Raw genomic sequence first — 17,154 nt, forward strand, 5'->3', positions numbered from 1 at the left:
GTTTTTTTTAAACAAGCAACAGTGAACACATTGCATGTCGAGAGCAGTAAAATAAATTACTGCATGGCCACAAAGCATGGTAGGGCTGCAAAGTTAAAAGTCATTAACACGGCAAAATGACAAAAAGCGTCTGCAAACAAGTCACTGTGTTTTTATGGGCTCTGTCCCATGGTCCTCCCCAAAAGCTGCGTTTGCAACAGACTTGCCTTTTTTACTCTCTCCCTCCCTTTTCTGACCAGTTCCCTTTCTTATGCTGGTGGGATGGAGGGACAAAACCGACAAAAATGAATGAATGGCTAGGTAAAGAGGATGCCAGCTATGGTGTATGCATGAGATGGTGGGTGGTGATGGGTGTAGGGGTCCATCAGAAGCATACTAGCAACAGTCTTTTTATCTTAGCCTGAAGGCTGCCCTTCTTCTGGGGGACATCAGCTGGTGATGCAAGCCCAAATAGCACGAAAGTATTCTGCTGAAGAATCAGTGGCAAGTCAGGAGATACAACCTGTTTCCACACAGCTGGTGCAGGACTGAGACTGCCAGGGTGCCATAAAGTCTCTACCTCAAATTACAGATGAGCTTTGGCTGAAGCTCTCAAGTGCTAACACCTGCGGTTTTGTGCACTGGAGACTTCTGCATGGCAGCTGCCCAGAGAGGCATGCTTCTCCATGCCAGGCAATCCCTCACCTCTTTAAATGTTCATGTATCACAAACTGGGCAGTTTACCTCCTGATACTTCCTGCTGGTGGAAAGCTGAGAGCAGGCATGAAACCAGAAGCCAGGAAAAATTCCAGCCTTTCTCCCTTGTATGCGTCTGCAGAGACAAGACAGCTGCCTTTTCTTCTGACAGCCTCCTTGATAGCCCACCTGGCACCGCTCTCCTGAGGGGGCAATTGAGCAGCATCTCAGGGCGTGCCAGGATCCAGCAACCGGTCTGCACAGTGAGAGAGATGGAGTTTGCACACTCACAATGTGTGTGTGGGGGGGTCAAAGTTACACCCAAAGGCAGGTGGCCCTACAGGCTGGTATAATTAACACACGCCTGTTTCTGTAGCCAATGGAGCACAAAGAAGTGAGGCCACTACCATCATATTTGGCTGCTTGGGATTCCCCAGCCTGAATGGCCAGGTCCTATTTACAGCAGGGTTCAGGGAGCAGCTTTCCAGGAAAACTGGAACTTGCACCTCTGGATCTGTAGCAAAAGGCCTTAGCCACTTTGCCACTGAGCCCTTCCCTGGCCGATTCAGGGTGCCTGTCCTGGGGCTCACCCAGACTTCGGGATCAGATGGAGAGTCTGCAGGATGAGTGCTCTGAGTTGTGGGGGCTCTTAGCAAACATGCCTTCCTGCTCCTCAAACTAACTGAGGGTCATCTGAGCTCTCCCCGAGTCCTTACAGTGTTCTTACAGCCAAGCTGGAGCTCCTTGGCTGGCTCCGGCACTGGCTGCCCTGTGAGTAGCGACTGCTGTTCAGATGGACGCACATGTGTATCTGCCCTGAATGCAACAAAGCCCAGGATCTCAGGGTGGGACCACCCCAAGGTGCAGACCACGGCTGCCAAATAACAGGCAGTATCATGAAATGTGAGCTCTGAGCTGGAAGTGCAGAGGACAGTAAGTGGCCGTATACCACAGCTCAGCCAGGCAGTGACCTCGTGCTGAGATGGCCCCAGAGCAGCAGAGGGCACATAGGTAAGGAGGCAGGATGACCCGGAGAAGCTGCAATGAAGCATGTAGTACTAGTCAGAGGACATGGCAGATGCACACTGGTTGTCAGAGTAGGGATACATACACCCACGCTGTCTTGCAGGTTCATGCACCTCCTACCTTTGCAACCTGCTTCCACCATGTGTTAAAACACCAGGTGATCCACCAAAAGGACCCATGTCTATATGCAAGACAGGTTAACCCACAACAGATGCAGAGGAGCCCAGAGACCCTTGATGGAAAGGCACAATAAAAGTGCGCAGAATTATGATCCGACTCTCAGCGCAGCAGTATGCTGCTCTGTTACACCCCATGGAGTCGTGAGCAGCAGGTAGCATCCAAAAGGCTACTCGTGCCAGAGCACAGCAAAGCTCATGTGCCCTTGCCAAGCTCCAGGCCCCACGTTCTTGTGGCTGCCAACTAAGTAATCAGCTAACGCGGATGGTACGCAGTCTGGGATACAGTGCAAGGGCAGATGCCTTGGGCCACGTGTTTGTACAGCTCCTGTTCAGTGCTGCAACGAAGCACTTTAATTAACAGACAATTTTAGAAGTGAGCCATTTCCACTGCCGCTGCCAGGCAGATACAGGGCCTCTCTCATCTCTTACAACGCATTGTTCAAGCATTTGCAATGGGCAGAAAATGACTCCTTTGCTCCCCAGAGATTTTGCAACCCCATTAGCAGCCAGCTCTGGCAGGACACAGACATGCTCCATCAAGGCACAGGAATGAGCAGATATTAGTGACTGATAAGCAGAAGGGCAGACACACAAGTAACCCTGCTCTGCACTGATCTAGACAGACAGAGCTTTTAGCACAGTCCCGGCTCCCTCCATGTGAATGCTGTTACACTTGCTGCGCTGGCAGAATATATTTTAACAGCCCTATCAAACCTTGCGGGGCACAAACAACACTGAGAAATGACACAGATTGAGTAAATCAGCTCTAAACCAGCGCCGGGGCTTCTTGGAGCTTTGAACAAGAAGGATGGCAGCTGGGCCCAACACCCCTGTCCAAACCATCCCATACAAATCCTTGTCTAACTTATTACTAAAACTATGCAGTCAACCTCATGACAGGCACAAGGCAGAGCGAGGCTGCTCTATGTCTCGTGGCTATGTGATGGGGCTAACTGGTGCAGAACGTGGCCCAGGTAAAGCAGGGGGACAACGACAGCTAGCGTCCTGCTGCTGTGCGGGTTGTGTTTTTCAATGCTTTTCTATGGCTGTGCCACTGGGAATATCTCAGGAAGTCAGGAGCAGATGGTGCTCTCCCTCTGTTGCTCAGGCTAGACCCAGAGAAAGGACACTGCCGCCTGGCCCCCGGCCTGGGTGCAATAGTGCACATGGTAAAGGTAGGCTTGGCTGGGCACGTCTCCCTCAAATGGACGTGTTTGGAGAATATCGGTCATGCAGCCCACACCCTTAATCTTGGGAGGACCCTAAAGGACTCTAGCCAAATAAAAACTGGCCCTGGGGAGATGGCCACTGAACTGCTCCAGCCAGTCTGCACAAGGCCAGTGGCTCAGATAAGGTCTCTAACTGCTCAACTGAGCAAAAGCAACTTGCAATAGGATGAGCAGAAGAAGAAAGCACACAGGTAGGGGCCCACGGAAAACCTAGGAGCTCTGGGATGGGATGTGTTATGCAGATGTGCGGTCTTGGCCGGAGCTTGCACGTGCCGACGTAGCACGAATAATAAGACCCTGCCATTCGTGAGGGAACTGGCACGTGGTAGCATAACTAGGGTGGGGAGACTGGGGCAGCCACCCTGGGCACCGACTTCCAAGGGAGGGCGGCAGGCAGAGGTTGCTGCTGCCCCACCATGGGTTACAGCTGCCTGGGTGCCCAGCCACGACATTACACTTGTGCTGGCACCACCCTTCTTTATTAAACAGGCTCCTCAGAAGTTACTTTAGCTCCTCCACCTCTCCCTGGGAAGGTCCAAGGCTCCATCTCTCTCATTTCCCCGACCCTCTGAAGCCAGACAGGTCATTCCAGCCTGGCGAAAGTCCTTCTCAGGGAGAACTAAGGCTAAAATTATTTTTGTGGCAGCGGAGCAGCTGCTCCCACCTCCTTATTTGGAACGTTTGCTTTCTGGGCTGGATGAGGAAAAAAGTTAAAAAAAGGAAAAAAAAATAGTTACAACATGACCTCCAGTCTTTGAGGTATTCCAGCGATTTGTCCGATTGTCTGGCTTGTTTGCCTGCATTCCGCATGGCAGCAATACAATAGGCAACAGACGGGGCAAACGGGGAGACTTGCACTAAGATGCTGATTTAGGTGATGATAAAGTCCAGGAATATGAAAGCAGCTTGACTAGTGGCGCTTTGGAAGAGACCGAGGCAGTGGCATAGAAGGGGGCGACCAAAGAGAAAGACTTCTGGCCTTACAGGACAACAGATTGCTAAGTCTGTAGTGTCAGCGCTAGAGATATAGAAGAGAAAGATGCAGTAAGTGCTTCAATTTGAGCCAGCTTGGGAATATAGAGACTTCTGACTTCAAAAAGCTTGGATAATATTTAGCTCTTGACCAAGAGAACAGGGTCCCTGCTGAGAGGGACTGTCTGTGAGGGGAATACAAGAAGAGCTGCTGCTCTAGACACTCCAGGACTAATGCACAGAAGAGTCACTGCCACCGATTCAAGTCTGCAAAAGACTGAACAGGTCGGGCATTCTTCTGAAAGGTGCCCACCCCCCAGGGTAGGAATGCAGACCCAACAGGAGCAGCGACAGACTTGAGACATATTCGGTCAGCTCGAATGCCTAGTGATATAGCAACCGACATTTCCAAATATGTTGTTCAATGCCCCACCTTGGAACGGAAACAACTTTCTACAGGGACAGAACCCAACTCCTCAGATTCGGGACATTGCCTAAAGCCGGCCTACATCTCGGGTCCAGGTTGACGGACTCAGCAGAATCTGAAGCGGTGGTTTCTGCCAGTTGTGGATGGAAACCATACTTGTGACCATCTCTAGCAACTAATGGTGCCAACAACCAAGTTCATTTAATCCGTAATAGGGCCGAGTTACAAAAGCTCAAGTCATACTGTGGTTACTCCATGGAAGTGGTGGTCGCCGTCACGGAACCAGGATAATACAAGTTCTGAGCCAAAGCCTATTAAAGTCAACAGATTTCTTTTCTGTGGACTTCAGTCAGTTTTGGATGAGGCTCAGAATGAGAAAAAACAAAAGGGACTGTATGCAGGCAGCAAATGGCATAGTTTCCCCATCCTTGCTTTTGGTACTGGAGATTGGCCTTCAAAGTGAACTTGGATCTCAACTGAAAATGTGTGCGAGGGTCCAAGTATAGACTGCAATGCAAAATGAGCACAGCTCTTGTGTTGGTACAAGAGGGACTCATTCTTTGCTCAGGAAAATACAAGGAAGCAGGAACAGGGGGCTGCTAAGTGCACTGGGGAGACCGGGCAGGAGGAAGATATGTACAGCACTTAATCACAAATCCTCACCCTGAAGCCCCCACCCCCAGGCCCTCACTTGCACGGCTGCACAAAAGTCAGCCCCCAAGCCTAGTCCACAGAAACGAGAAGGAAATATGGGCCTGAAGGTGCTCATCTCTCCTCTGATGTTGCCGCCTGCACCGTGCTCTGCTAGTGGCTGTGGGTCGAGTCCTGGCTGCGAAAACAGCCCCCAGAGCTCCACTCACCTGCTCGCTGCTAACCCAGAGGACAGACATGATTCCCCTCAGTGCAGCACTTCCCCACAGCTATTCTGGTGCAATCTGCAGCAGTCCGGTGACTGTCAAACAAACTTGCCCTCCGCTTGCTCAACTGCCAGAATTAATTTGCCAGTTCTGTATCTTGAGTAGTTCGTGGCTGACTAAAGAAGTATTTTTGTAATCCTTATAAGGACTGAGCCGCACTCCTATACCTAGGGCATTACCATGCAAAAATGACAGGCATTTCTCTGACCCAGGACCCTTGCAGACTTTATTTGTTTCTTCCAGAACGTTTCCTGCCTATGCGCCTGTCAAAATGAGATACCGAAAGGCCTGAAAATGGGCCAGGAGAGCTTGCTCGCGCCAGCTCCTGCAGACTCAGCATCCCAGCCACAGAGAAAGTCATCAGCCACTTCTACCCCCGTAGCCCTCGGCTGTATTCAGCACTGGCGAGGCCACATATGGGGTTCTGTGTCCAGTTGTGGGCCCCCCACTACAGAAAGGACGTGGACAAGTTGGAGACAGTCCAGTGGGGAGCAATGCAAATGGTTTGGGGAGCTGGGAGACGTGACCAGTGAGGACAGGCTGAGGGAACTGGGCTGATTCAGTCTGCAGAAGAGAAGACTGAGGGGGGATTTGATAGCAGCCTTCAGCTGCCAAAGGGGGTTGCAAAGAGGATGGAGCTGGGCTGGTGGCAGGACAAGGAGCAACGGGCTCAAGTTGAAGCAAGGGAGGTTTAGGTTGGGGATTAGAAAAGCCTCTCACTAGGAGGGTAGTAAAGCACTGAAACAGGTTACCCAGAGAGGCGGTGCAGTCTCCATCCTTGGAGGTTTTTAAGACCTGGGTTGACAAAGCCTTGGCTGGGATGATGTAGCTGGGGCTGGTCCTACTTCAGGCAGGGGTCGGACTAGATGTGACCTCCTGAGGTCCCTTCCAGCCCTCATTTTCTATGATTCTGTGACTCGCCGCACCCCTCGGTAGACCCAAGGCACACTTGGAAAATGCCAGCTCTTTACTTTTGACTACAGAAATAGGATAGAGCGATTCTGTTGCAAAGCACTCAGAAGGAGCGTAACAGGCCAGAGTGGTTTGGGCACTATGGATGCCTCTTGGAAATCTCTTCTGGGTTCATCTTGTGATAAAAGCTGCAAATCTACCCTGTCTTCTATTTAACTTGTAAATCATGCTGGCACACCTAACATGGCATGGCACCATTGCAGCACCCTTGACAGGATCTTAAAGCACCCCACAGTGCGGCAGCACCTTTGCTGAGAATGACTGCTCTACCTTCAGTAATTGGGGAAAAGAGATGCCAAAGAGAATGAGCAAAACCAAGTCCCAGGGTTGAGAACACTCCTGCCCAACAGGGCAGGAAGTTGAAGCCTGCATCTGGCTCCATCCTCCTTCAAAGTTTGGCCATTTGGATTAATGGCTCCATTTGGCATGGGTCTGCACTGCAAGTTCTGATTTGAATACAAAAATTCAGGGCTCGTTTGGGTTCACCTCGTGAATGGAAGGGAGTTTGCTTAGATCTGACGCAATCGTTTTAAACCTGCAGTGAAACGCATGGGAAACCAGCCCCTGTTCCAGAACCGTTGGAGAGAGACAAAGAGGGAACCACAAGACGAGATGAGATTAGGGTGGTGTGGCCTGAAAGGTGTATTTGCAGCCTTTGTCCAGCTTCATTGCATGGTTTAGCTGTTGCTGCTGCTGCAGTCAGCGTCATCTCTAAATGCAATTAAGGTCCTTTGGGAATCAGAGTTCAGAGGGGCCTGCTGAAACAGCTGAAGGCCTGTGTGACCCTACTTGTCAGAATTAGATCCCAAGAACATGGATGGCACCAAGGTCTGAAATAGCAGCAGTTAAGTAACAAGGCTTTTATTGGAGGTGTTAAATTCTCAGGGAAAATCCACACTGCACATATACATTTGATCTCTGCAAACAAAAGTGCACCAAGCGACGTGATGAGGAGAGAGGTCAGCCCATTTTAGGTTTCAAAGGCACCTGAACAGCATAACGGAGTGAAGAGAAGCCAAAACACAAGCCTGAAGCTTTCTATGCACAACCTTTCTGCCTTCTGCCATGCAAGGGTTTTCCCCTCACCCCCCTACGCTGCCAGTCTCATGTCTCAGGCTGATAAGGTTCTTTGGGGAGACACGATATATTTTATTAAGCCAACTAAATAGTTGGAAAAGTTGTTCTTTGCAAGCTTTCGGGCACAAACACCCTTCTTACAACAATCCTAAAGTCTCACGTCTCACACTGTTTGGAGAAAGGCTAGCTTCGCTTTGGGGACTCGCATGATGACTACTGATTTCCTCCAGGGAGACACTGCTCAAAAAAGCAGCTGAGCAGAAGTGGGAGAAAAGCAAGAACTTTATCTCCCAACCTGTGGGTTGGGATGAGGCCAGTGGCTGTTTGAGGTGATTAAAATGCACAGGGCAGGATCTTCAGGGCTTCAAAGCTTTGCTTAATAGGTGGTCCTCCCTCCCTTCAAACACCACCTACCCTCTGAACCTCAACCCATGCAGGACGCAGGCTGGCAAGTTCATTACTCCGTCGAGCACTGCTGACAGGACACCTGGCTCCTTGTATAGCACAGGAAAGAGCACATTAGCATTCAGGGCTCCCAGGCTCACTGAAAATAAAGGCAATGAAACCAAACCCAGAGAGATTACGGGAAGTCAGCAAGCGATGATCCTCGTGGAGTAATAGGTGGCTACAGCAGTTCAACTCCAGAAAAAAGGAAGCGGCACCATCAAATTCTCCTTCGTGCTGTCTCCACACCACTACAGCCCTGGAAGCAGCCTGAATTTGTTACTCACAGCATTAGAAAACACTTGATATATCAATTACAAGATGCAAAAAAGGACCTTGTGGGATAAAATTAACCCTGACTTCTTCCACCCCCGCTGACCCATGTTGCGCCCAAGGGAAGAAGCAGCCCACGCGTGAAGAGTTATATCCCATACCCCGTGACCGCAAGAACACTCCTGAAGGTCTCTCAAAACAGAAGGAGAAAGACTTCACAATGCCACAGAATCATCAACCTCGGGTCGTATTTGCAAAGTGATTCACCGTTCACCTGGGATTTTCCATGTTTCTCACTGCCAGTGTGTAGGGAGCATATGTGCAACTCGGGGGGGCCGGGTAGGAAACACAAAACAATTCTGTTTGTCCCAGGAGGGGAATTTCATGCCATCAAAATACCAATATAAGTGCAGTGGCGGACAACATTTCATGCTGAGGCAAGTGCGCAGATTACCTGGAAAATGCACAAATCAAATTCACAGCTTTGCAGCCGCATGATGTTCAACTAAGCTGCCCTGGTGCTGCACCATGCTGCTTTCTATAGCAACTGCACTGCGAATCCTGAACACCGCTCCACAGTTAGTCAAGCGGCCACTTCCAAGGGGCACAGCGTATTTGTCACCCCCAAGAAGCAGGGGCTGCTGCTGCGGCATTTCCAGACCCCAAACTAGAATCACAAAAACATGCGTCTTCGGCAACAGAAAAGATGATCAAACGGCCACACTGAGACAATCTGCTGCACCACTCAAAATTCGGCAAGTACCACAGCAAGAGACACTGGCCCTGCTCCCACCCCCTTGGCTGAAATCGCGAGCTGTGACGTCACATTTTTTTAATGACGGAATTGGCGTTTTATCGCAGGTACTGATCACGTGATAAATGGGTGGCATTGTAATTTTCAGCCTGCTGCTAACGCTTTGTAACCTCCTTATCCAGCAGCTGCTACAAGGATGACGAGTTCAACCGGGATGGGGGTAGCAGAAAAAGAGGGAGGTTAGAGATATCCTCTTAAAAAGCCATAACAAAGGGAGCATGAGCGGTAGGTTATGCGGGAGGTTAGCAACACAGAGACGGGAGCCAAACACGAACAAGTCTGCAATCAATGCACGAGGGGAAGGAGAGGCCATTCGTAGCGTGGTTCCTTGCACGGGGCTAATTTCTAGGAGTGGAGTTTGGGGCTTTGCCCATCTCCCAACAAGATGAATATGCAGGAGACTGAAATCTCTAGACATACTGTATGTTCCTGAGAGAGCCTGAACACAGCTGCTGAGAAGCCAAGTGCTGTGAAGGCTAAAAAGCGACACTTTTTCCCCATTCCTTTGGAACAAAGATAACTGACCGCTGATAAAACATGGTGGGCTGAGAGCCCTGGAGGCCGAACTCCTCCGAAGATCAGGAAAGGTACGGCAACAGCACATGCACTGTGCACAGGGCACTCCCCTCTCCGCCAAATGGGCTTGAACTCTGAGCTGAGGCGATGACTTCCAGAGGTGAGAGAGAGCGAGCTCAGGCTCTGTGGCCCAACAAAGGAAACCAAGTCAGCACCCAGGGTGAAGGTGGGAACCAGGGCCAAAGGGAAGCAGGAAGACGTACTCCACCATGCAATGGGAAGTTTGTCTATAAAAGCTTACCCAGGAAGAGCTTCAACTGCCTGCTTATAACAATAAAAAAACTTAAAAATAAGTCAGAGATTTTCCCCAAAATCTCTTCCATAGGGAGGAATGGTTTTGTACAATTGTACATGGAGAAAAGGGTCGTGTTTTTGTTGCCTGTGTTGCGCTGTAGAGACGGCTTCATTTTGGCCCTGGACAGACAAACCCAAGGGGTAACAGAGGCCCTGCAAGCAGGTGGTTGGTGAGCTATTCCCCTGCCCTGTCACCCTATAGGGATGAACCCCACTCACTGCAGGGATGGCTTGCACATAGGATCTTCCCTGTCCTGTCCCATTGCTAGGCTCCTTGTCTCTCTGTGGGTTGGGATTCATAAGCCATGTTGGTGAGCTGGTGGTGTCCCACGTGAGCTCAGGGCCCTATTGCTGCTTTACTGTGGCAGACACTTGCATTCTTGTCAGTGGGAAAAAATATTAAAATTCCTTTTTCAATGCACTTTCCTTCCTTGTCCTGCAGAGAACCAGCCCTCTGCCAATAGATTAATCATTATCCACGCAACTGAAGGAGCAGCTTCTACAGAAGTGATTGCATCAGGTTTAAATCACACGGCACTGCAAAGAATCACAACAACTTCAGTGTAAAGGTGACGCTTTGGGAGCAGAGATTCCTCCAGGACAGTGCAGGAAGAATTTCTTTTGCATTTTGCTTTTCTCACACATCACAGGGCAGCATGAAGTGCTGCTGTGTAGGGTGGCTTCCCTCATTTACCTGGATAAGGTTGCAGTGCATTCAGCAAAGGGCAAATGGCTATCGCTCAATTATTTACCCATGGAAGTGGCACTTTAAGAGCTTTGGTCTTAAGGCATTTTGGTTTCACTGCCTCAATTTATTCTGCTAAATTAAAGTTTAGAGGCAGCAGCAGGTATGTGATTATAGAGAAGCAGCACTCTGGAGGAAATATAGCCATCCTGCTTACTAACTGCTGTCCTCTTTGATGCAGCCTTTATATTCTCAGGTGTCTTGTCCTAGACTGTTAGCTCCTGCAGCCAATGATACCATTTTGATTGAGTCTGTAGGGGCCACGGCAGTACGGAAAATAAACCGCAACCATTACAAGGAACAATAAGGAAGAGCAGCAAACATTCTGTGTCACGTGGAGGGTTGGAATTGGCTTCCAGGTTCATGAACAGCTTCAATACCCCTGGCATCAGAAAGCAATGCCCCTGGAAGTAAATGCACAATGGTGTTATAAGTATGCAGGACTGGAGTAGGGGAGAAGTCAGCCAAACTTCCAGCTGCGAGCTGGGTCTGAAGGAGTACCACCTCATGAATATTTAGGGTAAGTTTTGGCCTCAGAGAACTGGTAAAATCCCACTGATTTCAACTGGATCAAGAATCCCCCAGGATCCCCAGTATTAGATCTTTAGGGTCTAATACTTGCAAGATGAGCATGCATAAAAGAGATAGAAGTGATTCAACTCTTTGCCCCAGGACAAGCGCCTATTTACTCAGCTTGTGCTCCAGTATTTTTCTGAAGCAACTGGGCAAATTCAATGCAGATGTAGAGACCGAAGTCTCCTGTATTTGCAGCTAATCCCTATTGATAGTGGATGGGGAGCTGGACACCCCTGCTGCAGGCAGCACATCCAGGCTTGCACTCAGCATGAGACCCTGTGAGCTCATGTTAGTCTTAGGTTGCCCCAAGGATACATTTCCCTCATCACCAAAGCAGGCCCATCCCTTTATTTTTATGTCTGCATACTGCTATTGATTAGCTGAAAGTCATGGAATCGATGTTCATTACAAGGGCAGACATCTACAGCTCTCTTGCTGTATGGGCTGACAGATGAGTCACAGACCACCCTGTGTAAAGGCCAGCACACTCAGACAAAAGAAGCTACCTTGGCACATACAACCCATATCTTCCAAAGGTCCCTCCAGGCACGGGGTCATGGAAAAATACTGCTGCCCTAGTGAAGAAAGCAAATGCCACCTTTTGAAAGAGAGCCAAGTACCATATATGCATAGATTTCATATGTATTCAGGGCAGAAAGCGAAGCTGGCATGTTAAGACATGTGGCAAGTCTGAACTACAGTCCACTGTGATCAAGGACCTTCAATGAGTGTCCAATGGGACCTACAACTGAGGGTGTAGTACAAATAAACCTACCTGCTACCGTGACAAACACACAACTGGCCCAATTCGCGTTGTGTGTAAGCAAGTGCAGTGCCAATGAAACAAATCAGAGCCACGCTTACTTGTCCGTGCCCCCCACTACTGCTGGATGGCTCAGAAAGCTCAATTCCAAAGGGAAGTCAGGACATTTTATGAAGGCTGATTACATGAACAAGAGGTGGGAAGCCAAGAAGCCAAATTTAAAAAACTGAGACACTTAAGCTCTAACTGCAAGATTTTCTTTGACCTTAAATCAGAAGGGCATGCATAGAGCTGGAGTCTGATGGGAGTCCTTCACACGGAGTTTCAGGCCATCCTGTTTCAGCGAGTAATCTTGTAACTTGAAGACCTTGAGGAATTAAATGCAATGCAAGCAACATAAGTTAGCCTTCTCTTTCCTCCAAGAGCAAAGCACTGCCCCCAGATGAATCATTTAAGAGTGTGTCAGCGCCAGCATGAAAAAGACACACCACTACCCCATCCTTTCCTGTTTCCCTTTCACTCCATCACTGTCGAGCCAGCTGCAGCCATTTTAATTATTCTCTCCAGTGTTTCTCACACTGGGTGTGCACACCCCTCAGGATATGCAGCCAATTTCCAGAGGACACGTGAGAGGAGGGAATGGAAAAAGGGAGAAAGGGGGGGAAATATAAAAGAAAAGAAAAGGAACAACGTTTAAAAAAAAAAAAGAGCAATCTCTCCCATCTTTCTCAGGTTGTAGAAGGGGTTATAGTTGGGTTGCTGTGACAAAGTATTCTTCGTTATCCAATCTGCAGAACCATAGGGGGCCACAGCAGCACAACAATGTAAAAGGTACTCGATAAAAAAAGTCAGAGAACCACTGAGCCAATCAAGTCCCTAGCAGGAGACTGGGTTTTTGCCTTACTTATGCTAGCAGAAATCCTATTTTCTGTCCCTGTAACAGAAACCATCTCGCACCAGCTGGGGAGCACGGGAGAGCTCAGGCACAACATGCAGAGGCTTTTAATCCTGGGAGAAGCTGACTGGCCAAGTTAGTGGCCTGCACATCGGATGCCGGTCCCAAGAGCAGCAGAATCGCAGCGCTTTCTCCACGGATGTGTTTATTTTTCAGGATCCAAACAGGCCAACACAAAGCAAGACGCATTAACCACATCCTGCTGCCTGGATCCTCCCAAATCCTCTTCCTGCCCACACAGCAGGTATCTCCAGTCTGGTATTCCACCTAGCACTGGCGAGAAGCCCTGGCCCAGGCCCTTTCCCCTCGCGCCGGGGGGCTCCTGCAGATCTCTTCTCCTAACTCAGCTGCCATCTGGCTTTTCAACAAACAACCCCATGACCAGCAGGTAATCACTTGTGGCCACAAACACATCACTTGGGAGACAGTCAGTTAGTTAGTCAGAGGTGTGACTAAACCCCTGCGTCTCCAAAGGGGAATTCCAAGCCGTGATGCACAGATAACTGGAACGAGCGCCGTCTAGACCAGCGATTCCCAGGCAGGGGGCCGGGAGGTCCTTGAAGGGTGCTCTGCGGAGCCGTGCAGTATCAGCACCGTTAGGTGTGCAAGCACCTACCCGTGTGAGTCCCAAGGTAGATGTCATACAGGAATCCACGGTGTCGCGAACACTGACCTGCTGTGCTCCGAGTTCTTTGCAGCAGAAGAACTACAGTACTCTTCCTTTCCCATAGTCAAAAAATGAGTGAAAGCTAAGAGCTGGCATTTTCTGAGAGGGGCCTTGGGTCTAAGAAAGGTGTGGATCACCACTAGCCTACAGACCAAAGTGACTCTTGCCATTTGCTGTCTGCAGATCAGCATTTGTCGGGTGATTTATCCAGGTCAAATGCAACAGTGGTCGCATCAAATTCCCCCATCAGGGTTGACACTAATTGGCCCCATAAGAGAGGTCAAACTAAAATTAAAACGACTCTCCTTGGGCTAATGAAATATTGAAAGGCTGGTTTAATCAATGGCCTCCTTGGCAAATGAGAGCATTTGTGAAAGCACCATTTAATCGGCTAGAACAAATCGTGAGAGGAAGAGAATGCATCCATTTACTGGAGAGCAAACTGCGATTTGCTGGGTCCACTGGGAAGAGTCAAAAGCTCACTGCCCGAGCTCCCGGAGAACAAGCCATGCAAACTGCTAGCAGGATTCATTCATTTGCTTGGCTCCCTGGGCCCTCTTTAAATGCATCTGGGCTCTCGAGCTCTTCTTTGGCAGAAGTGACATGCTGACGCATCACAGGGTTCATATGAAAGGAGGGAATGTGGGAGAAGCAGAGGAAGCAGGGATTTGGGGAGGGATCCGAAATGAATCAAAAGGAATAAGTGCACGAGAAAGGAAATGAACAATCATGATAAACAGCCGATTTCTATGGTACCTTTTATCTTGAGGGATCCCAAATGCCTTACGAACTACATCCCACCCACCCAGACGAATCCTTTCTCAAATCTGATGTGCAGCCAGATGTGGAAAAGGGTGCAGCAACTCTATTCCAGAGCTTATGTTTGGTAATCTCATTCAAGCTATTTAAACACGTGTTTATAAGAGACCAAGATCCCCCCCTGCCCTCCCCAAATCCCTAACCCCTGGATAACCTCACTGGTCACTCCTTTCCAGCTAGTGCAATTAATATTTCCACTAGACCATTGCTCTTTTCAAGCCAGTTTCCTACTCAATGAACCATTTTTTCCACCTCCTCCTAATGACCTTCATCATCAAACTGTTTGCTAATTTGAAGAGTATAAACAAAAACACCACAAATCTCTCACTGTTTCCACCGATATGGTCAAGGAAACACAGAGCCTCTGTTCGGAAAACAACCCTGCTTACCTACTGCTAACACATGCTGGATATTTGAGGGACTCAAATAATGACTTAATATTGTACTCTTTGGTACGTATCCTGTGATGATCTCCAATTACCGGCCAGGTACTCCATCCTCATTTTACACTAGGTGGTTATGTTCGTGCTTTCCAGGGATCTGGAGGGCTCACTTGGCACTGGGAAATTACAAGTACCCATTAAGAGCAATGATACCCTTGCATCTCACATGGTTTTTCATTCCAACACATCCAGGTGCTTTACAAACCAGAATGCTCGGGACACAGTTACATAATACAACATAAGAGTTATGTAATATAATATAATGAATGTAATATGACAGAGTTATAAGAGTTACCCCGTACCCATTTTACAGATGGGAACAAGGCACCGATGACACAAGCTGCTTTACAACACAAAAGCTTTTCAAATCTTGGCAGAAGAGATCAAAATTATTCTGGAATTAGGGAGACTGAAAAATGTGCGGGGCCTGAGAGACTGTAAGGCAACGACCATGTCTCTGCATTAGACACTAATCACTGTGGCACCATGTAGACTAGCCTAAGTGAGAATGAGTATTCAAGGGGCTCTCCCGCAGCAACCATAGCTCTGCTAATGCTCTGCTCACAACCTTATCTCTGGTCACAGCCATAATCTCCAAGTAGATTAGACACCAACACTGGATCACTTTGTGAAAAGTCATCCCCCTCTGGGATCTTCTCTCCTCTAATTCTACCTCTCCAGTATCACATCCTCATCTAGTTAAGGCTCTCTGGGTGATCCTTCTTCACTTTGGCTCTTTCAAACTTTTCTGCCTGGGGAAGGGTATTTTCTTCCTGCTCTTGGACAGCACCAGCACACCCAGGCAAGAAAGTGGGATCATCCCACCTGTACCATGAAAGACTTCATATCTGAGCCTTTGGCACTTGGGGAAGATAAACTCCAAAACTACGATATAAGGCAATTCTGGCTAAAAACAAACTGGAGACATGCCAGACGAACGCTACACATTCCTGTTGCACTGGCCACATTTCTCTCTCTCCCCCTCTCGCTCACAACAGAAAAGCCCTTTCAGATCATATTCTAACATTTGTTTCACCCCAGCATGATATTTAAGTAGTTCCTGGTCTAATAGGTCTTCCCTGTTCACCCAACCTGTGACCACACTACCACTTGGACTGAATCTGGAATACCCTATTTAAATACACCGACTGCTAGCAAGGCTTCCTGGATGTACGGGCACAGGGACTTCAGTCAAGAACTGGGCTTCCACCAGACTAAGTATCCAAGATTTCTATATGGTATGTAGGAGACTAGCTCCTAAAGAAACCACTAGGAGTTTTTAGCTGCCTAAATACCTTTAAATACCTGCTCTCAGAAGACCAAAGTCTAGCTTAGACTTGTGTAAATGAGATAAAAAATTGAAATTTATTTTGAAAAATAAATGAGAGAATTGGGCCCAATCTCTATTAAATAAAAACGAAATCATCACACACTCGCATTCCTGCCAAAGCAGCAAAGGGCAGAGCCGTCAACTCCCGCTCTCGTCATCAAGTTAAAGACATTATCTGAAGCAACCTCTGCATCCACTGCTTGCCCCTGAAGTCCAGGTTTGCAGCCAGGCTTTAATTTCTTCTGTTTTGTGAGATCTGGTAAGGGTGTTTCCCCACATCCAAGAATGAGCCATGAATCCTTGGTTTACAACTGAAGCATGCGTGCACCTTTTGACTGCATTTCCCATTGTCCTACAAACCCCCCGAAGCAAAATTTCAGGACACGGTTTGGTCTAGTCGACCCCACTTCAAGGCTGAAATGTCTTTTCATTTTGTGGAGAACAGCAGCAACCCTGCCCCCTCAGCACAGAAAATATCACCTAAGACATGAACGCTAAAGCTGGTAGAAATTTTCAAAGCCACCTAGGGGATGTGAAGACTTGGGCCCCCTTGTTTATAATGGCCAAGGGGTGTTCAAAGCCCTTTGCTGGCTCTGAAAATCTCAGCCCGTTGGGAACCCCGCCACCCACCCCACACCTTAAACTTTATTATCGTGCTGTTTCTCCCCAGCTGCAGTGATAGTAATGCATGCTTAACTTCAAAGAGACTTGTCAAACTTGTAGGGCATTTTGGTGCGTGGGGTGGAGGCAGGCATGGCATTTCCCTGGGGCAGCATTTCTTCTGGTGACTGGCTCTTGGCAGTGCTTCTGTTCTTCATTAGACTGGTTATGAACAAACCGCTCAAGAATTTCCACCTAACTGGGTACGGCGGGAGGCAGTGGGCAGCGCCATCTCCACCAAGCCAACAGGTCAGCTACCTGTGTTGGCATTTGAAATCGCCAGCTATGCTCATCTTGCTATAGAGAGCTTCCCCAAAACAG

At 48.6% G+C, this 17,154-nt stretch overlaps 1 protein-coding gene across 5 annotated transcripts in view; it reads right to left on the minus strand.

The window, feature by feature from the left end:
• SPECC1 (sperm antigen with calponin homology and coiled-coil domains 1) overlaps positions 1-17,154 on the minus strand; it is a 124,011-nt gene that overhangs the window by 61,033 nt on the left and 45,824 nt on the right. The window lies entirely within an intron of this gene.

This window comes from Crocodylus siamensis, chromosome 13 (assembly GCF_052110815.1).
Source record: "Crocodylus siamensis isolate JL-2025a chromosome 13, ASM5211081v1, whole genome shotgun sequence".
Classification (NCBI taxonomy): Eukaryota; Metazoa; Chordata; order Crocodylia; family Crocodylidae; genus Crocodylus; species Crocodylus siamensis.